Source organism: Trachemys scripta, chromosome 11 (assembly GCF_013100865.1).
Source record: "Trachemys scripta elegans isolate TJP31775 chromosome 11, CAS_Tse_1.0, whole genome shotgun sequence".
NCBI classification, from domain to species: Eukaryota; Metazoa; Chordata; order Testudines; family Emydidae; genus Trachemys; species Trachemys scripta.
Window position 1 is genome coordinate 59715086 of NC_048308.1, and position 26029 is coordinate 59741114.

The 26029-nt window shown below is 43.9% G+C and overlaps 1 protein-coding gene across 3 annotated transcripts in view; it reads right to left on the reverse strand.

The window, feature by feature from the left end:
• GPR1 (G protein-coupled receptor 1) overlaps positions 1-26029 on the reverse strand; it is a 45543-nt gene that overhangs the window by 4999 nt on the left and 14515 nt on the right. For 2 of the 3 annotated variants that reach the window (XM_034786481.1, XM_034786480.1), the window contains exons 3-5: positions 20542-20679; positions 19866-20004; positions 11783-11919 (exon numbers count right to left, since the gene is read on the reverse strand). The gene's annotated coding sequence lies outside the window, so the exon portion shown is untranslated. The remainder of the gene's footprint in view (positions 1-11782; positions 11920-19865; positions 20005-20541; positions 20680-26029) is intronic. The other variant, XM_034786483.1, reaches the window with a different exon arrangement.

Sequence of the window (26029 nt, forward strand, 5' to 3'; positions counted from 1 at the left end):
CACTCATCCCTTTGAACCTTCCTAAAATGCCCTGCAATGCTTGCAACAGCATTAACAAGATACCATGCTGATCTGCCTTCCCCAGGGGACCCCTTGAGAGAGGGGGACATTGGGATGTGACACAGCCCCCTGCACTGAGGCAGGACCAAGTAAACCTAGATCATCCACAACAGAGGTTTGTCCAGCCTGTTATTAAAAACCTCCAGGGATGGGGATTCTACAACCTCCCTTAGAAGCCTATTCCAGTGTTAAAGTACCTTTATAGTTAGAAATATTTTCCTAATATATAAACTAATCTGCAACAAGGGAGATTTAAACTGATTACTTCTCCATGACTACCTAAAACAGAACAATTATCACAGTCCTCTTTATCACAGCCCTTAACATATCTGAAGACTGATCAGGTCTCCCCTTCTCAAAAAAAAACATGCCCAGTTTATTTAACCTTTCCTCCTAGGTCAGGTTTTCTGAACCTTTTATCATTTTTGATATTGGCCAAATTGCTTAATCTCTCTGCATCTGTTTTCCGACCTGCAAAATGGGATGTTAAGTAGGTGAACTCAATACTGTTGGTAAAGTTCTGGGAGATACTCGGATGGAAGACATTATAGAAGTGCAAAGTAGTATTCTTTCTTTTTGAGTTTGGGATTTTACAGCTTCTGTCTCCCAGTCCTGTTTGAAGTAGGTTTTATTGGACGTCTGTGGCAGAAATCAGAGAAGAGCCAGGCGTCTGTGTAGGCGAAAGGGTGCAATTAAAATGCTAGGGAGCCAAGTTTCTTGGTTTTTTTTGTTTTGTTTTGTTTTAAATTGCTAAAAATACGATCTGGAATAGCAAGGTCGTAGTCTGGCGATTTAAAGTTCAGGGGTTTATTCCACTCTGACACACAATTTTACAATGAGGAATGCTGAGGCTCAGAAAGCTAAACAGTCCAGACTTCTTAGGGCCAGATTTGAACACCCTTGCTCTTCTTGAGTAACATTTTGCTCCATGAGGAGTCCCACTGACTTCAATAGTTCTGCTCATAGAGTGAGGCAACATGCAGAAGGCTATCAGAATCTAGTCCTTATTAAAGAGTTTATTGTACAAAGATAAAAAAAAAAATTAACAGTGGGCTAGGTCCTCAGTTGGTGTAAATCAACTTCGTTCCAGTGAAGCCTCTGCAGCTGTAAGCCAGGTGACACCTGCTGGGGTCTGGCCCAAATTTGTTTTCTTTCCGAAAAGGGGCACTTTTCTCTTGGTTTGCTGAAACAGGAAATTACCTATATTCAAAGTTCATCAAAAGTGGAGTCTCATTATAAGGGATCCATCAGATATCTTATAATGGGCAAAAGGGAGGTGTTTTTTTTACCGCGTCATTAAACTAAAGCCATATATGTTGCTGAATTTTCCTTGGCAACCAGTGAAGTGTTCCAATTCTACTACTTTAAGAAAAGTGCTCGTAAAGTATTTCTTGATTTAAGTGGTGGACTCCAGATTTACACAGCTGTAAATGAGATCTGCATCTGGCCTTGAGTTCTTGTTTGTGTCTTGTACGTCCTGGAGCACGTTGCCAGCGTTTAACATGAAATTACCATAGAGATGCTGGATGGGGCATAGATCCATTCCAGGAATGAAAACAATTTGTGAGGCCGATAGTAGTGAAACCAGTTATTAAGAAAAAGAGTCACAACAAAAGGCACCGTGAACCAAACATCTTTGGCTGGCTAGCAGCGGTAACTTTAATATTCTGACAACATAAATGATTTATTTTCTGCCACAAAGGAACAAAGCAATTGATGCAGCTCATCCTAAAGAGAGTTTATTATAAACCTACGTACAGAAAGCCCTTGAGCTGCTTGGCTTGTAAATGCCCTAGCTAGACCCCTTTAAATTGACTAGTGGTATGGAGCAAGTTTGACACACTGTATTTCTTTGCAGACTCTTTAGAACCCTTAGCATACATGATTGGGGTGACCCCCTCACAGATGGGAAGCCCTCTCTGTGGAACACAAATGGTCTTGTGGCTTAAGGTATTGACAGGAATTCAAGAGAGCAAGTGTTCAGTTTTTGGTTCTGCCAGAGACTTCCTGGGCAACGCTAAGCAAGTCATTTAATTTCTCTGCACTTCAGTACCCCTGAACTTTCACTTCCCTACCTCACAATGTGTTGTGAGGACAAATGTGTTACAGTTTGGGTAGCATGATATAGGGACCTATAATTACCTAGATAGCATGCTACTGAATCTGGCCCTGCCTAGGTGACAGGATAGCCTCTACCGGAATTATAACTCTTTCCTTGCCCGTTTTGACATTTTAAAGTTTTTCTGCCATTTCTCAAATAATGAAGAAAATGAGACCAGCTCTGCACTCTCTCTCTAAGCACTGAAGCATGTGCATAAGTCTAATCCTATTCAGCAAATCACTTAAACAAGTGCTTATTTTTAAGCTTGTGCTTAAATCCCATTGGCTTCAAGTACTTTACTGAATAGGGATGGATTTATGCACATGCTTAACTTTAAACAGATGCTTAACTCCTTTGCTGAACTGAGACCTGAGGGACAAGCTGTAGAAATTAATGGACTTACATTGAGTAAAAATGGACTAACACGGGTGAATCAGGCCACAAGTTTCATTCGATAAAATACAAATATGTTGGTCTCTGGTGAGCACTTCATTTTGGGCAAAGACTAAGCATGGAAAGTTGCAGGCCAAAGGTTCGAAGAATGTGGGAAAAAAACAGGAAATATTTCATCGTTTTAGTTATAGTGATAGCTACCAGAATAATTGCTATGCAGTAAAGAAAGGATATTCTCCAGCAGAAAGTAATGTCCAACAGGAAAGATAAGGAAAATATGACATGTGCACTCATCAAAGAGGGACTTGAGAAATTAACTGGGTGCAGATGGAGGAGAGGAAAGGTGACTAAAGCTTCCCCAAAAAACAACAGAAAGCACTATAACTAGAAATGATTCTTCAGCAGCAAATGCTTGGCAGGTTAAAAAAAAAACAAAACCACACACAGTTTCTCAACTTCCCGCTATTGAGACAGCTTCTGGATTTACAATCAGACCATGATTTTTTGGGAAAGAATCTAAAAAGGAAGGGCAGGAAAAACAATAAAAAGTGCCTAGGAAAATAAAGGAAAATGGATAGTAAAAGGAGTTTTAGAGTGAGAAAGGTTTAATAGCATAAAGGAGGCTTAGAAATACTACATTCATTTTGTGAGACCAGCTAAACTACTGATGGACAGCAGAGATGACTATAACAGGCTTGTTTTGGCAGATCAAGAGTGATTTGTTGCATTAGTGAAGCTGCGATCAAAAGAGACCAAGTTCTGCTCTCAGTTACACCTACAGCTGAGTTCAGCTGTACTGCATGGGTGTAACTGAGAGCAGCCTATGTATGGCCTACTGGATACAATAAGAGTGAGTTTATTTGTATTATTTTCCCGAGGACTAGTTCTGGGAAGGAGTTAAGACTCAGCATGCAGATTTGGAGCCCAGTTCCATATTTTTTTAATTCCATTAATATTTGCCTGATAAAGTAGGGCAGGAAAAGGCTCTTGAGATATTTTGCTCATTGAACCACATCTTGCATGGCTCTTTGACTTCAAAGGGACTACTCACTTGAGTAAAGTTATGCACATACATAAGTGTTTACAGGATCAGGTCTTTAATGTGTACATGGATGAAAAAGTATAAAATAAGCAGAAGGATGTTATATATCGATATATTCATGTTATAAAGTATATAAAGAAGAGCTACCCCATTTCATCTAGTGAGAGTGACAACTTCTGTCCCTTCTAGTTTACTCAGTCTGAAGGAATTTTATTGTGTGTGTTATTCTGGTCAATATAAGTTTATAAAAATATATTTGTTCAGGTTTTAAGTGAGCCACATTTATGTCATTAAATTATACATCCCCCTGGGGTGTGGAATCTGTACAAATACCAGTACCTCCCAGCTGAGTCATTTTTAAAAAAAAATTATATCATCTGCAAGAAGAACATTATAAACATGAGCAGTACCCTTAACAGCTGGAATAAGAGTAAGTTTGAGCCAACAAGAGAACATTTTTTAAAAATCCTGAGATGACCCTTTATGTTTATTTTAAATGCCTTTACACGCATAACAAAGAATACCTTAGATTAAACTGAAATAATTTTTTAAAAGTTAAAAGTAAAATTTGACCATCTATTGCTGGTTACATTCTGCATTTCAGTCACCAAGCAGTTCACTTTCTGGTTCTCAAGTACCAGCACAGAGGAGTAATATCTGAGTTGCAAATGCCCCCTGGAAATGTTTGAATCCAAACAACTTATTTAAAATTGAAGCTAAAAATAATACTGAAAGAGCATTTTAATATGAGGTTTTGTAAAGCCTCTTAAAACTCCCAAATCTTAATTTGGAAACTAAATTACCTGACAATGTCCCTTCTATGTTTAGATCTTCAGAGATGCTGCCTAACAGGAGAAAAGACATTTATCAAATATCTATGTACTTCTAGTGTGAACCAAAACACACCAAATATAAGACCCCTCTAGAAAGAAGGCCTATTTTTGTGATATGCAGTATTGGAATTATAATTCCTCAAACCACATTTACAAGGTTATGCTTTGCCCACCTCTAACTCCTTTCCTTACCCCACTCTCCCAGAGGCAAAAGGTTTTTACAAGCCTGGGGTCCCTACCCAGCAAACGCATGTGAGCTGTCTCATAAAAGCCATGTGCATTAAGAGTTTGCAGAGTTAGAACCTAGTTGTTGTTTTTTAAGAAGGAGAGTTGTGAGAAAAATACGTAATGTGCATCTGCTAATAGACGGATAGACAAAGGGGGGGGGGGGGAAGCAGGATTGTGGGTTGCCATTGCTGCCTGTGGACAGTCCTTGATTCGACCATCAAGAGTTGATGTAAAGAGCTGCACAGAGGAAGCCATTTACAGTGTGTGACAAGACTACTGGTCATACAAAACCTAGGACCGTCTACTGGCACCTTAACCAGTTACATATACAGATCTAGAGTGCTCCCCTAACATGGTACATAGTGCCCTGTCTCTCTGCGGGGGCCCCCAAACAGAGCCAAGGGAAGCACCAAGAGCTAGACAGAGGCAGTGAAAACTGATAGGTCTATGAGAGAACCTATCTACAAAAAGAGGTGCAATAAAGATTGCAGGCCGCTGGACAGCTATTGTTGTTAGGGCTTTCTAGACTGTGCATGTCCAGTTGCCAGAGTGTGGTAGGGGTGGGGTTTGGACACATTCAAATATGCAGGCTCACGCCCTGCTGGGCTTTTGGTTGCACAGATCAGCCGGAGAGAGGAAAATATTTCTCAATAAACAGGAAAATGTGGTTAGAAGTTTGGCCGATAGGACTGAGGGATGAGTACAAGTTACAAAATTGCTTTTAATGCATTGAAACCGACCAAGTTTAAAAAATGATCATGTCTGTCAAGAGGTTTTTTAAACAGTAAACAAATCCTTTCTGCAAAGGGCAGGCAGAACACTTGCTCTCTTTGTTGTCCATACATACTTTCTGAGGTCACAAGCCTCTCCACAAACTGAGTCCCTTTAATTTGGTTGCCTAACTAACTGTAGATATAGGTGCCTAACTTTAAGCAACCAAGTGTGAAAATGTTTAGCCTGTGTGTCTAAGTTTCCCTGTCTGTAAAAGAGAGAATAATAATTAAGCTACCTCAGAGGAGCATTGTGAGCTTGGATTCATTAATGCTTGTGCCTTGAGATCTTGGCTAGAAAGAGCTAAAGAAATGTAAAGTATTAATAAATGTTTCTAGTACCCAAGAGATTTTACCATGTGCCACAGACAGTGCTTTTTCTATACCGCTCCTCAGCTGATTCCAAGGCCAGATTCTCAACTGTTGTGTAAATTAGCAATGGCATAGCTCCATTGACTCAGTGTCTGGAGTTACTTTCATAGTGTTACCCCCACTGAGCTTCAGTTATGTAGATAACCCATTTTTACATTTACTCATAGATTCCAAGGACAGAAGGGACCTTTGTGATCATCTAATCTGACATCCTGTGGAGCACAGGCTACAGAATTCCCCCAAAACCTTAAAGTGTTTCTTTTAGAAAAACATCCAATCTTGATTTTAAAATTGTCAGTGATGGAGAATGCACCATGACCCTTGGTAAATTGCTCCAGTGGTTAATTACTCTCATCATTCAAAATTTCCAGTCTGAATTCGTCTAGCTTGAACTTCCAGCACTGGATTATGTTATACCGTTCTCTGCTAGACAGAAAATCTCATTATTAAAAATGTATTCATCATGTAGGCCCTTATAGACTGTAATCAAGTCACCCCTTAACCTTCTCTTTGTTAAACTAAATAGACTATAAGGCAGGTTTTCTCACCCTTTAATCATTCTCGTGGCTCTTCTCTGAACCCTCTCCAATTTATCCACATTCGTCTTGAACTGTTGATATCAGAACTGGACAGAGTATTCCAGCTGCGGTCATACCAGTGCCAAATACAGAGGTAAAATAACCTCTCTACTCCTATTCAAAAGTCCTCTGTTTATCCATCCCAGGATCACATTAGCCCTTTTGGCCACAGCATCACACTGAGAGCTCGTGTTCAGCTGATTATCCACCAGGTCATCTTTTGTTTTTATTTAAAAGTTTTTCACTGTCACATGAAAGATGGGTTTTGTAGTTATAAAATGGGACCTGGAATCTGGCCCTGTGGGTTCTATTCCTGGCTATGCCACAGATTTCCTGTTGGATCTGGAGGAGTCGCTTGACCTCTCTGTGTCTCAGTGTTGAAATCAGACTATGGTTTTCAGTCTAAAATAGCAGATGACAAACGGACAGTCACAATTTCAGTTCATTTTGTACTGTGTGAAGTCTTCTTAAAGGATCAAAGTTCTCCTAAGACCAACAACGTTTGGGCCCTAGTGAATTATCCAGGTATCTTATTCTAGGAATTTGGGCTGCAACCATCTCCCAGATTTGGCTCTCATCTCTTAACATCAATAGATATGGTAAAGTGAATGTGTGTTTTTAGTCTGTGTTGCTTAAAAATGAACATGAATATATGGGTGGCAAGTCCATTTATTCAGTTTTGTAAACCAAGGTCACTGCATTTGCTTGGGGGAAGGTTTGGCCAGTAAAGTTGATTGTAGAGGTCACAATGGTAAATCCTGTCACAAGAAAGTTGAAACTAGCAGTGCTGGCTGTTTCTCTGCTGTTAATTTTGTGACAAGAATTGTATTACAGAGACCCTCTTCTAAATAATCATGAAAGGTCCTGGACAGGGCTTAAATTCTCACAAAGTATTTCCTGGAGCCCTGAGGCTCAGGACTTCAGCCCCACGGGAGGCACGCCAGGGCTCGGGGCTTCAGCCCTGAGGGTTTGAAAATATTTCCCAGCGCTCCATTCCAGACAGCTCCACCTGAATTTAAGAGATGGTCCTGGACATTTCAAATTCCACATGTGTGATCTGTGGTTAGCGGAGAATTTGCAGAAGTTCTTGGACTTGGGAGCCCTCGGCTACAGAGGTGAATCAGATCTTCAAAGCAACTAAAATTTTCAAAAGGTTGTCTGATGCTTGTTGGCCATGCCAGGTCTCAGACAGATTTTGGCCTAGAAATCTGTTTCACTCAAGAGATGTCAATGCAAACTATTTCAGACTCTCTGAGAATTTGAAGTGCTTATTTAGGGAGTAATTCTCCTCCCCAAAAAAGGGAACATATCAAGTTCCCCACAAAGTTCACCCACAAAGTTCTCCAAAGAGTAGGTGGGCTGTGTACAGTTCGTCAGAGATATTTAGCTCCCCCAGGCTACTTAAAGGTAGGGGAACTTTGACAAAGGTTCACAAAGGCACCTGTGGAGATTGTAAACCCTACCAGGATTACTGTTGAGATTACAAACCCCCATGCATGGACAGCTGTGCATGTTATCCATAAACAAGAGCAAAACAAAGAGGAATGAATCTCATTTTGCATTTGGTTTCAGGTACTTAACTAAGAAAAAAATATTTCTTAGAAGAGGCGTCCCTGGGTTTTAAATAGCTGGGTTGGGACAGTGATTCAGCTTCCTTGGTTTTTGCATTGTGAGACCCAGGTCGTCACTGCAGACACTGTAAATTGCTAGAAATCTCAGTTTGGCAAAAATGTTGCCGTACATATAGCATCTCAGAGTCAAAAGAAGATATGAGAGATGGAGCAGACTCAGACTTATCATTATAAAGCTATTTGGAATTTGCATTTTCATCTAGTGATGTAGAGCCTCATTCTGATTTCACTTGCTCCAGTGTAAAGCAAGAATAATTCTACAGAAGTCATGGAGTGACAGGTGTAACACGAGTATGTGCAGAACAGAATCAGGCCCACTACATTTGTCATGTGAATAGTAATCAAGATTACTGTTCTAGCCTATGCTAGATGACTGATAATGATGTGATTGCATAGCCTGTAGTTGGACAACTAGAATGGACTATGCAATGGACAAAATGGCTAAATAGAGTCCCTTACAGACATGGGTAAGTTGCAATCAATCATTCAGGCAAGCACAGGTCTGAATGCCTGTAACAGTCTCTTCATTACATCTTTCTGAGTGAAGGAGCATCCCATGCTCATGTGCAGGGTGTTATTTCCACATCTCCTAAATGCTGTTATGTCAAAAGCAGCTTTCTTTGAACAAGGCCAGGCATGCTCTGTTACCTACATATCTGCCATATTCAAAACACAAACCTGTTTTGCCAGGCATCAAAAGTCAGGTCTAAGCTTTAAGAAGTTTGCCGTATAGTTATACCAGTGTAGCTAAACTGACAATCCTCCCAGTGTAGACACAACTTATTGGCAAAGTTTTAATGATTTAGCTTATACTAGTTCAACAAGCAAAATACATACCACAAATATTCCCCCTCTCCCCACCAAAAAAACCTGGCATTGCTATACCAGCAAAAGCTTCTAGTGCAGACCTAACCTGAATGCAAGAAGTCATCTGACCACTTGTCACAGGGGAACAATGTATCTTTCCCATACTCAGGGAACTCAAATGACCACAGCCGTAATTCTGACACTATCAGAAGTGATTTATCTTTACACAGGCCCCAAGCACTGAGACTTCCAGAAAATATAATAAGGCAGGAATTCTCCAAATCCATGGAATGATTGATGGTGGTTTGTGGAAGCTGGTTGGGTCTATGGTGTTGGCTCCTCCTTGCTTCCACATGTTAAAAAAATATATACAAACACCTTCCTAACACTACTTTTGTATGTATGGAATTGCTGTAATTGTTACAGGTATGTTACGGGATCAAGAATAATAGAAGTGGTCAGCCTGATTATGAACAGGAAGGGAGATGGCCATGAGACAATCTCCATTAAAGTGTAGCCTAATTGTGAATAAAGCATGAGAACCTTTACAACAGTATCTAAAAATAAGAGTTTAGGGGGAAAGGGCCATTGCAATTTGAAATATAGCATTGTGCTTACAGTACATGCTACGTGCCAGAACTAAGTACTTACATGCCCTATCTATAGGAGTTGAGCACCTCACAAGGGAAGTACGTTATCCTCAAGTGAACTGGGGCACAGAGAGATTTCAGTGACTAGGTCACACAAGAAGCCCTAAGATAGAACCAGGAATTAAACCCAGAATGCCAGTCCAGTTCCCAAACCACAAGACCCTCCTCTCTTTTATAAACATAAACACTAACCCCTCATTTGCAATGGAAGGAGAGAGTCACGACATTCCTCTTCAGAGACTATATGTTCCTGCCCTGAGAGGAGGTTATGCTATATTATAGCAAGCCCTAACCCTTCCCACTCTTACTGTCCTTTATGGGGAAACTGGACCCACCTGGAAAGCAGCTGCAGTTTCTGGATGGTTTGCCAGCTCAGAGCCAGTAAGCGTATGATAGAGACACACAGCATGTGAATTCACAGCCATACCATCTCAACAGTAAATCCCACACTCCAGGTGCAGGGTGTGCCACAGATCCAGGGTGTGCCACAGAGTCAACTAATCCACTCACCATCTGACAAAGCCCAGCTGTGGCGTGCTAATGAACCTACTTAGATTACTGCACAGTGGCATGCACATGAATGATTATTTCAAACAGGTTGGGCGTGCCTTCCATTCATCCTAGAGCCCCAGCAATCCCTTCCTTGGATCACAGCCACAATACCTACACTCCCTCCTGATGGAGCTACCTGCTGTTTAATTTCTTAGCACCTGAGCAACACAATCAGTTAACTGCTGTGATGTCATTATTCTGATCAAGCGTGATGAACAGTGCAGGAAATGTTTTCCCATGACTCTCTAAGTGATGGGTGGGAGGCATATAGTCCTCTTGCTTTACAATTGGTTGGTGTCCAGCAATGAAATAGGATTTTGTTTAGTACTTATATCAGCATTACATTGCTTTGAGCAGTTTCTTTTCTCGTGATTATACCTGTTCAATGAACAGGTGCTTTCACATTATACAGATCCTTTTGCTAGGGTGGGGAGCAGAAGGGGCTTATGTCTAGGGTCCATGTATTGTACAAGGCCCCAGGACATCCATCAAGAACAAGGTTTCTTTCATACTTTCTTTATCAATCATCATGTTCCAGGAGGGCTAGACATTTACTCAGCCCCCCAGCCTAGCATGGCACTGGCAGCTTTCCCAGCCACTGAAGAGAAAAGATGGACTTGTGGTTAAAGCAGAGAACTAGGTCCCAGAAAATCTAGGCCCTGTTCCTGGTTCTGCCACAGGCTTCCTTGGGTATTTCACTTTCCTTCTCACTTAGGGATCAACTCTGCAGGGTATTGAACAATTCTAAAGATGGGAGTTCAGGGTGCTGGGCACCCTGCGAGCTAATACTTCTTCACCATCTCCCAGAGATTGTAGGAGGCTGAGTTCATTCACCTGGGATGGAGAGTCAGGTGGATAAAGTATTACACTGCAAACAGCTGTGTTTGCTTTGCTGTTCACGAATCACCACTGCTCCCCCTGCTTTTTCATCTGGCAGACTTCAGATGGCGTACAGTGCCATGATCACAACTGTTTTAGGAGATTAATGTTTAGAGACGAGTACACAGAGGCACCAGCTGAGATCAGGGCTTCATTGTGTAAGGTTCTGTACATACGCATAGTGAGAAACAGTTCCTGCCCTGCTTCTAGTCTAAACAGACCAGACAGATGAAGGATGGCAGTGGAGACAGAAGTGATGCCCAAGGTCACACAGCAGGTCAGTGGCAGAGATGAAAATAGAATCTGTGCCCCCTGAATGCCAGTTTAGCGCCTACTAGACCACACTGGTTGAATTCAGGGTGAAATGTCTTAAGTATATTCAAGAAGCAGGGGCAACTTTTCTGAAAAATTCTGTGGGAGGCAAATCTGTGTCAGCATATAAAATATTATGTGATTATATTGTATCTTGCAAAAGTTGGGGGAGGAAGGTGGAGCACAAAGACCTATGAAAAGTCGGGGGGGGGAAACCTGGGCTGGGGGGGTAACTGCCCCCCTTATCCCATAGCAAATGACACCACTGTTAAGAAGGCTGGTGGCCCTCAGTACTGGTGACTATTTAATATCTATTTACTGGGAAGTACAGGGGAGAGGAACAGGAGGGGAGGTTGGGAGAATGGTGAGGAAAGAACATTTTGAAGGAAGGGGAGGAAAAGACAAGAGAGAAGTGAGAAGATAGCGAAGATGGACAGGGCAAAATGTCAAAGGAGGTCTCCAACTATCTAGTTCCTCTGTGTCCCCCTTAATCTTCCTGTGGTCCTAGTAGGAGGCCACAGATCCTGTAAATTAAACAGTGAAAGCTCTTTTCCTCTCATCATAAAGTACTTACGCATGAAAGAGAGACGTAATTGAGAAGTGGGCAATAACCCAGTGCTCCAACTCACACACCACTACTCCCCCCTCTCTCTGCGTGTGCTGTCCAGGGGTGTTTTTCAGATGCCTTGAACTTCACTTGCCAGAGTTAACCTGCCCAAGGGAACAGAATAGGAGTCCAAGCAAATAAATAAATAAATAAATATAAATAAGGGGAACATCTACTATAGTCTCTGGGACAACCCACCCACTCAATCCTTATGCAGGCAAAACCTCACTACTGTCAAGGGGAGTTTATACATAAAACTTGAGCAAGGACCTCAGTATTAAAGGGCTTGCAATAATGAATCCATGAACATTCTGCCTGCTATTACAGTAGCACTCAATGGCTTCAGTCAGGCAAAAATATAAGAATTAATGATGTTATCCTTCTGTTCTATTGAAAGGCAAAATGCTCCTCTGGCCAAGGAACCACGAGCAGATGAGTAGGATCCAAGGTAGAAAAAGAGATGCAGAATATTTTCTGTGTGCTTCTCTTTCACCTCTGCAGAAGCCTGTGGGTGAAGCCTGAGAGTCTTGCACCAGAAGGGCAAGGATCTAGCCACATCTACCAGTGCAGGAGGAACAGCCAGAGAGACTAAAAATTGGTGGTTGGGAATAACGTGTTTGGCCAGGAGCTGACTGGGTTGGCAGATGAGTGCTGCAGAAGAAAGGGCGGGGGGAACAGGTTCAGAGAGAAACCAAAGGCAGTCAAAGAAGGAAAGATGGCGACTCTGTGGGGAATGAGCTACGAGGGAGTTGCAACCCTTTTGGACCCATTGCTGCTGAGGGGGATGGCAGAGAGCTACAATCCCTGACCTCTCTGGATTTACCTGCAACTGAGTCAACTTTGCAAGCCTAAGCTGCAACAACTGGTGTTATAGGTATCCTTTTGAGCCCCATCGCTGGAGAAAAGTTACATCTGAGTTAGAGCTGGTCATTTTGTTTGAAGGATCTTAGTGCAGTAAAGTAAAGCCTCCATATGCCAGTCTGGTGGTGGTAAGGGGCTGTATTGGAGCTATAACTAGACAGGGGAAAATTCTCCCAGTTACAGGAGCATCCTAGGGCTGATGTGGGATCTTATGCTCCTGCCACCCTGCATGTGCCCCAGCAAAGGGGGCGTGCTGGGGTTAGGCCTGAGGGTATATAGTTATAGGAATGGAGTAATAGCTCTTTAAAGTAGTTCGAGCCCTCTATTGACCCCCACTGTCTTCTGTTGCAGAAGCCACCAAAGCTGTGTCAGAGCATAGGATTGTCAGCTGTCCAGGTTTTCCAACAACTGCCCCTTTTTATGAGGTAGCTGTCCTGGAATATCTGCAAGGATGTTCAGTGCAGTGCCAGCTGTCCAGTTTTATGGACTCAGAATCATCCGGCATGTCCTGGTTTTTGTACCTCAGATGTGGCAACCGAAGCAGTAGTGTATATATGGAGTTAGGCCTGTTATGTAGTCAGTAAACACTGCGCCAGTGTGGTTCTTTTATATCGCATTTGCTGTGTCGCAGGGTGCTGGAGGAGAAGGCCTTGCCTTCCACCCTCTTCTCCCTTTAGTACAGAGCACAGGGGCAGCCCTGCACTGTTGTGAATTTGTTAGCTTCTGAGTGACTGGATTTAAAACAAAATGCTCTTGGAGCCAGTGAGTGAAAGTCAGCCAGGTATCTGTTCATTAGAACGAGAAACACACGGCTAAGCTGATGGCACTGATTCCGTATTGTGTAATGAATAAATAGGCCTCTACCAAGAGCAGTACACAAAATACCACTCTGTAAACAGTAGGTCAGCATTGTCTGGAGGTATAGAACATCCCCATTCTTTAGATGAAAACAAGAGTAATAACAGATCTAGAAATCCAGGTGGAAAATTTGTTGGCATAGTCAGAAGAGAATACATAAAGACACAAGATTTTATTATTAGCAAAGACAATTATAACTTCACCTTTTTGAATCAAGCTAGCTAGCTGAAATATGAGCTTCCTAAAATAGTAGTTAATAGCATCCCAGAAATTATTCATTAGCTTGTCAGATCAGAAGCAACAGTGCAGAGTAAAAAGGAGAATCTATACTAGTCAGCATCTTAGTCACGAAGATTATCATTAGTGATTAAACGCCCACACCAGTTCTAGAACTGGGAGGAAATATATGGCAAGAACCTGACTAACATCAGTAGCCCACCTATATGGATCCAGTTACAGAATTCAGCCTTTCAGGACCAAATCCTCTCTGCTGCTGTGCCAAGCTTGAAGAGGAGGAGGGAAGGAATCCGATCTCTCAGGCCAAAGAATGACAGTAGAGCCCACTCCATGCTGGTTATAGAAGCCGCAAAGCTACAGTAACTGGTGCTTAAAGTGGTCTGAAAAAGGTGTGTGTGGGGTGATGGACAGGGAATCTCTCAACTTCAGAGCAGCAGCTTTAGTAAGATAATGCTTAAAGTACACCCTTCAGCAGGGTCTTTGACCCATTGCAAGCACTTCCCTTCCCCCACTTTAAGCACTGTGTAATAGTGTGGCCACCACCAAGCATCCCCATGAGTCCAGGGTGCCTCTGCAGTGCCCTGTACCTGATTCTTCAGGGCTCCTGAGACTACGTGGGGTTTGTTTTTCTCCTTCAATCACAGCCCTTGTGGGGGTCTGGCTTTCTTTATTTACAAAGCTCAAAAAAAAAAAAAAAATCCAAACCAAAAAGGCATTTCTCTAATCACTCCCAGAGTCCCCAAGAATCTGCAGTCCCCCTCCCACCCCAACTGCTTCAGTTCTTGTAAGGAACCAGTTGCCTGAGGCTCCTTTGCTGCACCAGGTGTCTCTGGTTTAGCAAGCCTGCTCTAGTTCTTCAAGTCAGGCAGGCTCCCTCACTCCCTTTGCTCTCCCATACCCCTCACCACTCTGAGTGGCCTGACAGAGCACTCACTACATGGCTCGCCATCTTTGTCTGTCCTGGACAGAAGGTCTGCAGTCTGGTGGTTCTTGCCGGGACAATGCTGTCCAGGAAAACAAAAGGGCAGGGTACCAATGGGTAACCCAGGCATTTGAATCTCTCATCATCTGGAGCCATCAGAGCACCGCTTGGTCAGTGACAAGGAAAAAGGGAGTCCAATGCAGATAGTAGTGCCGGGCTTCACTGCCCAGCATTCCTTCTGGATGACCAATACCACTTTTCATGGTCCAGGAGTTTCCTACTCCTACAGGATAGGATGTTCCTGATTGTGGAACTTCTAGGACAATACTGCTCCCAGGTCCCAGTGTGGTTCTATCTGGATGGGAACCAGGAAGAGTCTTATGGCATCCCTCGCTGGCAGATTTGAGGTCTTACCCTACCTGCCAAAGTGACACTCTAGATAGTCACACTCCATCATGGGACACTCTCACTGCCTATGTCCCAAATGCCTAAAGCAATAACATATGATCGGCCCCTCTTGAATGGTCAACAAAGGCCCGCTTGGATCCTGGGGTCTCAAAGTGCCTCTGACTGGAGATCTCTAGGAAGGTAGAGATTCTCTCCCTTGAGGGGGCCCAGTACCAAGGGCACCTCCTCATTCCTGGGGTGCCGAAACCTGGAGCAGTGCCAACAACCCTTGAGTTACTGCGGGCTGGGGGGGAGAGTTAGGAGGAATTATTCTAATTCCTGAAGCTTCCACCTCTAGAAACCTCTCTGTTGTTTCTACAGCCTCTGGGATGGTTAATGGGCAGAACTGATAAACCTAGGCTTGTACTGCTATGGGGAGAATTTTTAAATGTTGTTCAAAACCAATACTATCCATCAGGTCACCCATGGTCTTAGTTTCAGGGGTCAGCCAGCGAGTGGCCAAGTTGCAGAGCCATTGGGCGACAGCCTCCTTTTAGAAATGGTTCCTCATGAAACTTCCTATAATAGATTTCTGGAATGAATCCAAGCTAATCCAATATGGCCACCTTCAGAGTAAAGTAAGATTGGGCTTCATCTGTACTCAGGGCCTTGAAAGTAGCTTAGGCCTCCCCTAGGGAGATCAGGTATCCGGTTTTCAACCGGAACACCCAGTTGAAAAGGGACACTGGCGACTCTGGTCAGCACCGCCGACCGGGCCATTAAAAGTCCAGTCAGCGGTGCTTCAGAGCTAAGGCAGGCTAGTCCCTACCTGTCCTGGCTCCGCACTGCGCCCCAGAAGCGGCCAGCAGGTCTTGCTCCTAGACGGGAGTGGGGGAGGCTACGGGACTCTGCACGCTGCCCCCACCCTGAGCACTGGCTCTGCACTCCCATTGGCCAGGAACCGCAGCCAATAGGAGCTGCGGGAGCGGTGCCTGAGGGCGAGAGCAGCATGCAGAGCCAGCTGCCATGCCTCTGCCTAGGAGCCAGACCTCCTGGCTGTTTCCGGGACACAGCGTGGAGTCGGAACAGGCAGGAAGCCTCCCTTAGTCCCCCAGCTGACTGCTGACTGGGAGCCACCAGAGGCAGAGCCGTCCCTTGGGTACAGTGAATTGGGGCAACTGTCCTGGGCCCCGTGCTTTGGGGAGGGGTCGGGGAGGTGAGGCGGGTGAGCGAGCGGGGTGAGGAGGTGAATGGGGAGGCAAGTGGCAGGCGGATGGGGCGAGGAGGAGCTCCCCCTACAAGAACTTCCCCCTCCCTCAGCACCTCCTGCCCACCGGCGGGCCCTGCCGATCAACACCTTCCCCTCCCTCTCAGCGCCAACCGTGGATCAGATGTTTTGCGATGTCAGGAGGCGCTGGGGGAGAGGGCAGAGGAGTGAGGGTGCACCTGCACCTCAACCCCCATCCCCAGCCCAGTGAAAGTGAGTGAGAGTGGTGGAGAGCATCAAGCGAGCCACCAAGGGAGGGGGAAATGTAGTGAGTGGGGGGCAGGACCTCTGGGAAGGGGCAGGTAGGGGCTAGGGTGTTCGGTTTTGTGCGATTAGAAAGTTGGCAACCCTAGCCTCCCCATGTAGCTAAAGGGTTGGGGGGGGGGGGCTCCTCTCCCAGCCAGTGGTAGCTGTCACCTGCTCAGCTGTCAGGAAAGCTCCCGGGTCAGTAGAGTTAGCTTGGTTAGGGTGGGTCCTGGGAGAGCCTCAGCAGGGAACACCCTTGTAGGAGCACCCAGCAAACTTAGCACAAGCAGCCTGGCCACCTTGGCCTGGAACTGCCAATTCTGTTCCTGTTCAGCCAGTTAGGCCTCCTGCGTGCGCTGCTGGGTGGCTAGTAAGGCTTCCTGGAGCAGATGATTTTGCTCCTTGTCTGCCTGTTGCTGCTGTATCATTAATCACAAGACTTCCTCCAATGTCCCCGAAGAAGGGGATGGTAAGATTCCCTGCTCAGGTGCCAGGTGTATTAGGGTGGCCACCACCTGAGTGCCCCTTCATGTCCAGGGGAGCCTCTGCAGTGCCCCACCTCTGTTTTCTTCTTCGTCAGGGCTCCTTAAACAAACCCTACACAGTCTTTCTCCTTTCAATCACAGGCCTTCTTGGGGGTCTGGTTTTCTTCAGAGCCGGCTCCAGCCACCAGCTGAGCAAGTGCAGATTGTTGGAGGCAGCATTCTGCCCAATCCTAGGGCGGCATGGCCGCTTTTTTTTGTTTTTGTTAGTTCTTGTTCCACTCTGGCCGCCCTGTAGGGGACGGCGGCACGGAGGACGGGAGTGCCCTGCAGGGCAGTCCTCTTCCTTCCCTCCCCGCCGACGGGAGCGGAGCCCTCCCGGCAGGCGGCAGGAGGCGGCGCAGCAGGAGGGGCCGCGTGGCAGCGCCCCTGCTGTAGCCCTGGCCGCCCCCTTCTCTCTCTCTCTCCCGCCCGCTCCCAACCCCTCCCCCCCCCAGCCGGCCCCCCTGCCCCCCCGCCCCGGCTGCGCCGCGGGTTTTTTTTTTGCTTTGCCGTTCTGGCCGCCCCGTTTTTTTTTTCGCTTGGGGCGGCCAAAAAGCCAGAGCTGGCCCTGGTTTTCTTTATTCACAAAGCTCCAAAAAATCAACCCAACAAAAAAAGAATTTCTCTAATCACTCATAGAATTCCCAGAAATCTGTCCCAGTCTGTATCCAGCACTAGCTTCCCTGCTCAAGCTGACTCCCTTGGACCTTCTCCCAGTCAGTCCCTTTCCCTGCAGAATTCCTTCAACTCCTAGAGCAGTGGTCTCCAAACTTTGAGGGTTGCGCCCTCCATACCCCATCCAGTGCCCCATCTCAGAGCCGGGATGGACTTGGTAAGGGTCCCAAGGCTGGGGGTGGGGCTGGGGCTGGGCCGCGAACGGGCCCGGGAGCGGAGCCCTGGCTGGGGGCCAAGGCTAGGGGTGGGATTGGAAGAAGAGCCATGGCTGGGCTGTGGTGGGGGCCAGCAGCCAGGGTAGTGCCTGGGTGCAGAGCTGAGGGCGGGACTGGAGCAGAGCTGGGGGCAGAGTGGGGCTGGCCTGGGCACTGCCGCTTCCCCCCCCAAATGTTTCTCAGCACCCTGTAGGGGGGCCACAGTCCTAGAGGTTTCTTCCCTGCACCCGGTGTCTCTGGCTGGCTCATTTAGTAAGCCTGCTCCAGGATTCAAATCTCCTGCAGGCAGCTCCCTCACTCCCTGTTCTCTCTCACATGCTGACAGTAACTTTGACAGGAGCTGTGCCCTGTCTGCCCTTCCCTGGCTTACGTGGAGGAGGGGGAATTAGGTGAAGTTTTACAGTTGTGTAGATAGATTTGGAGCAGGTTATCAGAGGCTTACACCTCCTATTCCAAAGCAGGTGAAACAATAATGAAGATAGATAATCAAAGTAGTTTAAATCCTGAGCAAATGATTACATGATTACAACGGTCCAGGTATACTTAATCCTACCTCAGTGCAGGGGAGATGGACTAGAGTACTAGATGACCTCTCAAGGTGCATTCTATTCCTACATTTCTGTGAATTCTCAAGCCTTTATTTAGCAAGGTATGTAAGCATATGCATAAATTTAAGCATGAACAACCTCATTGAAACCTAAGGGCTGAGTCCAGCCTGCAGGATTTGACCTATGGAGTTTAGACAATGTTCTACAGTTTTCCAAATTTGGTATGTCCATTTTCTTCCTTTAGCCTGATGATCTCTCTCTCTTCTCCCCTAAAAGATGTAAACTACTGTAATAATTTTCAAAAATTATTCAACAAGATAACTTCTTTTTATTTAAACAGTAAATTCTCCTGTACAGAGTTTATAAAGCTTCCTGTTTCTTTTGTTTACATGGTTAGTTCAAAAAGAACAGGAGTACATGGTTAGTTCAGAGATTCAGTTAATAGGATTCTAGAAGGAGTTTAAGTTAGATATATAAATATATATATATATAATTGATTTTGTGAAATTTTTGTTTTTATTAGATTTCACTTAGAAAAGCTACACCTGACAATTCTGTGGTTATTGCAAATATAGAACTGAATCCTATCCTGTACTACTGTATAATGACACTAACAGGCACAAGTCTGCATTGTCCTCCACTGTCTGCTACCCAGATACACGCACTTTCTTGGTCACTTCACCAGAGCAGGACAAGACTTTGCTCATTACGAATTACTTCTCAATTCTGATTTATGGAATGATCTTATTAATCGATTACCTGAGCTCATGAGGATTCTTGATTTCTTTTCTAGAATTACGTCTTCAATAAAGCTGTGGATCAGACTCATACTGTCAGTGGAAAGATTCTGTTCACTTCAGGGAGCTTTGGGTCAGACCCCATATGCTTATTTCCAGTGAGACTGGAATTGGTTTAGAGATGTAGCAAATTTGTGCAATCCCTAAACAATTTATCTCATTGAAGTCAAAACACAAAGCACCCAGAGAGAGACAGAGAGACTGATCCAGATTCTTGTTTACATTAAGGTTACGTTGCACCACTCTGGCACTCTGGAACTTAAAGTGGGTGTAAATGCACTTTAGTAGAAAGCTATTAAAAATGTAACTCATTCCCACTTTCAGATACCTTGATGCTGCCAGAGTAGTGCAAAGCTAACCTTAGTGTAAATGAGAATCAAGCCCTTTCTTCAAAGAAACCCTTTTAGTAAGCGGGTGTTATCTCATGTTGCTTGTTTGTCTTCAGGAATCATATTGCTGGAAAACGCATTAGCTCAAGACAGTTAACATAAACAAACAGAAAAATCCACATACCAATTTGCTTCTGTTGGAAGAAAATAGCTCTGTAGTGGATGTAACCTCCACAGCTGAAGGAAGACTGAAATGTAGAGTTCAGAGTGACTTCCCTATGTTCCCAGCTGCTTCCCTTAGCTACCACCTCCTTCTAATGACACTGTAGAAAAATGGAATAACAGTGTCTAGCAAAAACAAAAACAACAAGGAGTACTAGTGGCACCTTAGAGACTAACAAATTTATTTGGGCATAAGCTTTCGTGGGCTAAGCTTTCGTATTCAGCAAGAGGAAACTGGAAAACATTTCCAGATTTCTGTCTTTATAAATCCAGCATCCCACCAAAAATAAATTTTAACCATATGAATGAATCACTTTAGGTCACTGTCTGCAGGGAAGCAGAGGGAGTTGCTGTTGAATGGAAATAGTTGCATGTGTAGCATTCATAAGGGAATGTTAAGTAATACATGCTGCTTTCTGATATGCAATGGACGGATTGCACACTATGTCTTTGGTGTGCATTTTGGTTCATAAAAAGTAATATTAAATTAGCAGAAAAGCATTTAAGAACTCAAAGGAAACATTTTCCAGCACTACAGTGAGGTTAAATCATACATTCTAGTTATTTACTGAAAATAGATTTTTTTCTTTGTGTCTGAGATGCATGAAGCCAACAGATACCACGGGTCAAATCCTCACCTGGTAGACAGCGTGTTCTAGTGGATAGACCACCGGGAAGGGACTCAGGTGAGCTGGGTTCTTTTCCTGGCTCTGACACTGGCCTGCTGGGAGGCTTTGGGCAAATCACTTCACCTCCCTCTGCCTTAGTTTCCCCATCTGTAAAATAAGCAAAATTATACTGAGTTTCTTTGTAAAGCACTTTAAGATCTACTGATGAAAAGTGCTGGGTTTTATAAGAGCGAGGTGGCATTATTAAAAGTCAGTGTGCAATCCCACTTGACACCAGCTGAGGACCAGGCCCCCTATTGTTACACAAAAACACACAAACACAACTCACCAACAGACGCTTCCTGTTAATATTAGCATTAATACTGGGACACATCTTGAAGCCCTTATTTATTTCTTAATCACTCTTTACTCAGGCAAAACTCCCATGGGGTCATGGGAATTCTACTTGAGAAATAAATGAATAAGAAATAAGGACTTCAGGATTTGGCTCCTTTATTTGTACCCTCTGTGTCATTGAAACATTTCCTCCTTTCTCTGTGAAGTCAACGATAGATGTACCTTGTAGATGTGCCTCCTTTATTAGGCATTCTTTTATTCTGGAAGTGTTTGAATGGGAAAATATAGGTCTAGCTGTGTAGCAGATCTCTTCAGTATTCTGCTTGGAGTGGCACATAGCATGTCTGCAGGGTACAATGCCAAATTTGGATATTGTAAGGCAGATAATTCGAGGGCCAGATTCTTGGTCCTGCTCCAATTCCCTCTGTGCTGCTTCAGCAGTGCAAATGGGGACTTAAAGTTGCCTTAATGAGACAACTGAAGATTCTCCCTCTATAAGGGAAACTTGGCTGGTGCAACGCCAGTGTTGTCAGTGTGGGAAGCCTTCTGGGGTCTGTCAGAGTGCAATACTGTTTCAATCAGCATAAATTAGAGCAGCCCTGTGACTGCTCTAGTCAAGGTGGATAAAAACTGATTTAAAAAATATATTTAAATTGGAGTTTTAAAAAAATAAATCTATTTAAAATTAATTTTGGAATAGATAACCTATGATAAGGCCTAAACTAATAATCTATTAACATAATTTAAATTAAAATTTAAAAATATTAAATGGTACTTGTTTTCAGCCAAGTTTCAAAATTAAACCACTGAACTGGTGGAAGTTGTTGGCTAAGCACCTGGAATCAGAGTCTACTCAAGTACTAAACCAGTTTTTGACAGCTGACACTTCTTCTGTAGGTGCAAAAAGCATATTTTCTTCATTTCAATTTATTCAACTAGTTCAGTTCAGTGACTAGATCATTCAGAGTTAAGAAACTTCCTGGGAATTGAAAACACAGGAAAGCTTGTTTTCCTTTTCCAATCTTTGAATAAAAACTAGATGCGAATGGATGAGATCTACTAATTTTAAAATCTTGACAAGATGACCAGAAACAATTCAATTCACTAACTACAGATACTACTTCCTTTGTTTAATATATCAGTTAGTTTTAAATGCAAAACATGATTTCATAAACTTTTTCTTGTATGTATTTAGCACAGTTAAAGTAGTTTTGTTTAATAAAAAATTAAATGCTGTTTTTATGCACTGTAATTGAATTTGAATTTTCATTAAAATAGAGCTTGACACAAATTGCAAGTAAGTTAATCGCCATCTAGTAAATATGAAATGCATTATCCACCATTTCCTAACATAATAGAAAAGAGAAAAATTAAGAATCTGAATAAATCTACGTTAAGCTCTATAATTGCTTAAATAAATGTATATAGATATAGTGTATCTTCCTGCTTAGCAAAAAGAAGCACCAAATTTAGCATAAAGGCTATATTTAGTTGCCAGTCAACATGTATTATTGGTTACCAATGAACCAATGAGAATTAACCTTTCTTTAGGAAAATAACTACAAAGTATAAATGCAAAACACAATTAAATTTGATTATTTAGTTCAAGGTTTCCTGCTTGTTGGTTTAAATCACGATTTGAAATCAAAGATTTAAATCACTGATTTTGAATTGATCCACCATGGCTTTAATGTGTACCTGGATGTGGTTTGGCCTCTATCTAACTCCAAGATCAAAAGAGGAGTAAAGGTGGTTCATAGTCATTTTCCCAACCACTGTATTGAGCGGGTACACAATACAGTTAAGGATCCAGCCTGTAGTTAAGAGTATACAAACATTAAAAGAGGATTTTTTAAAAATAATCCATTATACTCCACTTAAAAAAATCCATTATACTCAGATTTTCCATCACATCACTTGAAATCAAACGTATCTTTGCCCGTATTTAGAACTCACTGCCATGCAATAGCCAGATTTGGCACAGTATATCCAAATACATAGGATGTGTTCTCATTTGACACCTTGGAAGCAAAATAATCAGTGTGTGTGAGTGCAGAATTTTGCCCTGATTCTGGCAGAGTATAATCTATTTTATTCACAGTCTGGGGTTTTGTGGGATCTAGTTAGAGCTAAACGACCATCTTAACCTTCTATAACTTCCATTGACTTCAGCTGAAATCTCAAGAGCCCAGTGAATACAGAACTGGGCCCCAACGCTTTACTTGTGTTTTATTTCCTTTCTGTGCCCAGACCTAGTGAAAAAGGCAGGGTGAATCTGTACTATTTGGGCATTTCATTATGGTTTCATGCAACTCATTAACTGCTGCTAGCATTTTTACAGTGTGACTATTGGATACTGTTATAACAGTTTAAAACAAAGTTAATGAAAAGCCCCATTCTTCATTTGCTTTCTTGTCCTCTCCTGTTATTGCTGGGAAATTCTTTTACTTTGCCATGTCATTTGTGTTTCTTTGGTGAAGCAGGGTCAGTTAATGAGGCTTTGGGGCTTTTATTATACATAATAGTAAGGGTGGCATTATGCCAGGGCTATTTTGATCAATTAAATGCATTCATGAGCAACACAACTCATGGAAATTTTTTGGAAGGGAGATAAATACTTTGGGTTGTATGTGATGAGGAAAAGACAAAGGGGATTATTTTCATGCAAATTACAGATCCTGGGCTGTTCCATAGTGAATAAGATGGTTATATTGAAAGGCAAATGAGTTATAATGGCACCATCAATGCTTTGGTTTAAAAAAAAATTCATTTTATTTATTACACATTTCAAAATAAAATGCAAAACAGAAGACATATGGGAGCTAAGATGCATGGAGAAACAACCCTTCTGAAGGAGATACTTAATGAATGTTAGCCAAAGAACAGATTATAGTTGAGAAATCGGGTAAAATGGTTCCTCATCAGGATTACTAACTATTTCAGGTAGTCCTAAAATTTTTTCCCATTGTGGGGGTTACTGATTTTAAGGAAAATTTATTTAAAATAAAGTTTATTCTTATTTGCAAAAACTCAGATAATATTTTCTAAATTAAAGCATACCAACTGCCAAATTCAATGGAGATTAATTCAATTCAGTAGTACCAGGAATGGATTTGGTCCAATGAATTTAAATCTAAACTCTAAACTGAACCCTTTTAAAAAGAGTCTTCATTTTTGCAGGGCTAATTTTAGCCATGCAAGACAATAAAACAAATTATTTTTAAAATCTCTATGTTGCTTTATGACTCCTGCAATGTCTGTTCTGCTGTCCTAAGAATTTGGGTGCTGGTTAATTGACTAATATCCACCCTGGAAAGGTAGACTTTAACTATCTGATAACCTGGAAAAGGATAATATCCTCTTTCTGAGAAATGAAGCAAATTACTACTTCAGGTCAGCTCTCTGAAGAAAGCAGTCATATTTAATAGTGCTTAACTCAGACGTGGGCAAACTATGGCCTGCGGGCCACATCCAGCCCGCGGGACCGTCCTGCCCGGCCCCTGAGCTCCCGGCCGGGGAGCCTAGTCCCCAGCCTCTCCCCTGCTATCACCCTTCTCCCGCAGCCATGCCGCTGTGCAGGCCGCGCTCTGGCCCGCCGCTCCCACTGGGCAGTGTTGGGAGCACAGCTGGCTCTGGCTGGGTGTCGCGGCTACGAGCTCCTGCTGCTAGTAAGGGGGCGGGGAGCGGGGGGGTTGTGTAAGGGAGCGGGGGATCCTGGGGAGCAATCAGGAGGGAGGGGGCAGTTGGATGGGGCAGAGGTTCTGGAGGGGAGGTCAGGGGATGGGGAACAGGGAGGGTTGGGAGTGAGGGTCCTGGGGGGCCTATCAGGGGGCAGGGATGTAGATAGGGGTCGGGAGGGCAGTCAGGGACAGGGAGCAGGGGGGTTGGATAAGGGGGTGGGATCCCAGGGGGCAGTTGGGGCGGGGGGTCCTGGGAGGGGGTGGTCAGGGGACGAGGATCAGAGGGCACCTGGATAGGGGGTGGGAGTCCCAGGGGGGCTGTCTGGGGGTGGGGGTGTGGATAGGGGACAGGGATCCCAGGAGGGGGTAGTCAGAGGACAAGGAGCAGGGGGTTTAGATGGGTTGCGGGTTCTGAGGGGGGCAGTCAGGGGGCGGGAAGTGGGAGGGGGCGGATGGGAGGGCAGGCGGTTTGGGGAGGCACAGCCTTCCCTACCCAGCCCTCCATACAGTTGCACAACCCCGATGTGGCGCTCGGGTCAAAAAGTTTGCCCATCCCTGGCTTAACTGTTCTTTATGTCCTACGCAGCAAATATCTGAGTGACACCATCTTTGGCATGGTCCGATGACACATTTAATCTAAAACATCTGCTTAATGGAATGTTAAGGGTCATTTAGGCAGGTCCACTCCCTTCCACCCTCTTCAGTATTAGAATTATGGGTATTTTTAAATCTAATACGTTGGAGAAGCTACAATTAACTCTGTAGATAATGTAAGTTGACTTTTCAGATGAAACACACACACTTACAAATAAAGTACTATCTATACATATGCCCCCTGATAGTTTGGTGGGATTTTTCAAACAGTCTAGGTATTTAGCCTCATATTTGTACAGCACCTAACATAATGGGGTCCATGATTAGCGCTTAGTTGTAATAATGGGGGTCTAACAGGCCTACCCGAACTGTGAGCTCAACAGTGGGAAGGTAGATAAAAGTTTATAAAATTTTCCAGTCACCTATAACAATAAATGTTGATGGGGGAAAAGTACAAAAGGGAGACAAACAGATGGAATTAGTCCAACAGAGTCCTTGAGTGATAGTAGTAGGCCTTCTTGTTTGAAATTATGCCTGTAAACAAGAGAAGTGTGAGACCAGAAATCAATCGATCAAAATTGGTGTGTCAAAAATTAGGCCTAATTGGTGAACACAGTAATGAAAGGATGGACTATTCCACCCATCACTTCCTTTTGGGGTCCTTAAAAAAAAGGCTTCGGGGGCATAGGGCTGGAGCACCCATGGAGAAAAATTAGCGGGTGCTTAGCACCCACCGGCAGCCAAACTCCCCCATCTCCCTCCACCACCCAGCACCTCTCCCCCACCGGTGGCCCCGATGATCACTCCTCCCCTTCCCTCCCCCTCCCAGCACCTCCTGCCTGCTGCAAACAGCTGTTTCGCGGTGTGCAGGTCAGCTCCTGGAGGGA